This window comes from Panthera uncia (assembly GCF_023721935.1).
Source record: "Panthera uncia isolate 11264 chromosome C1 unlocalized genomic scaffold, Puncia_PCG_1.0 HiC_scaffold_4, whole genome shotgun sequence".
Classification (NCBI taxonomy): domain Eukaryota; kingdom Metazoa; phylum Chordata; class Mammalia; order Carnivora; family Felidae; genus Panthera; species Panthera uncia.
The window spans coordinates 95,970,035-95,970,522 of record NW_026057585.1 but is presented as its reverse complement, the minus strand read 5'-3'; positions in this window follow the sequence as shown (position 1 = coordinate 95,970,522).

Below are 488 nucleotides of genomic sequence, written 5' to 3'. Positions count from 1 at the left end.
TGTGGCATCTCAGTTTACTGTTCTTACGCGAACCCGGGTCTGCAGGCCGCGTTCTGAAATGACCTTAAGTTTATTTAGGGGAAGTTCCAACTGTAATCTGCCTGTGGGTTCCTCTTACTCTTGGAAGGGCGCTGATACTCTCAGAAGAACAACGGGCATAACTGATCTTTGAGAACCAGAAATCTAGAGTGATTTCTTGACAGATTTCGCTGTAACTCCAAGCCATTCATTTTTCACTTAAAAAGTAATGACTCAGACTGGCCCACCCTAGTTTGCCTTCTGAGAACTTGGCTGGGAGCTTTTCTTTCTGTTTTTTGAAGGGCCCTCAGCAGGACCGAGTCAGCCTCCCTGGCCCACCACACCTGTCCCCCCGGGCTCTGGCGCCCCCACTCCCTGCACTGTGGTGGGTGGGAGCCTCATCCTTCCACATTCCCGGGCCACAAACTTGGGGCATCATCCTGGACCCCGGTGTCGCTCGCTTCATCCAA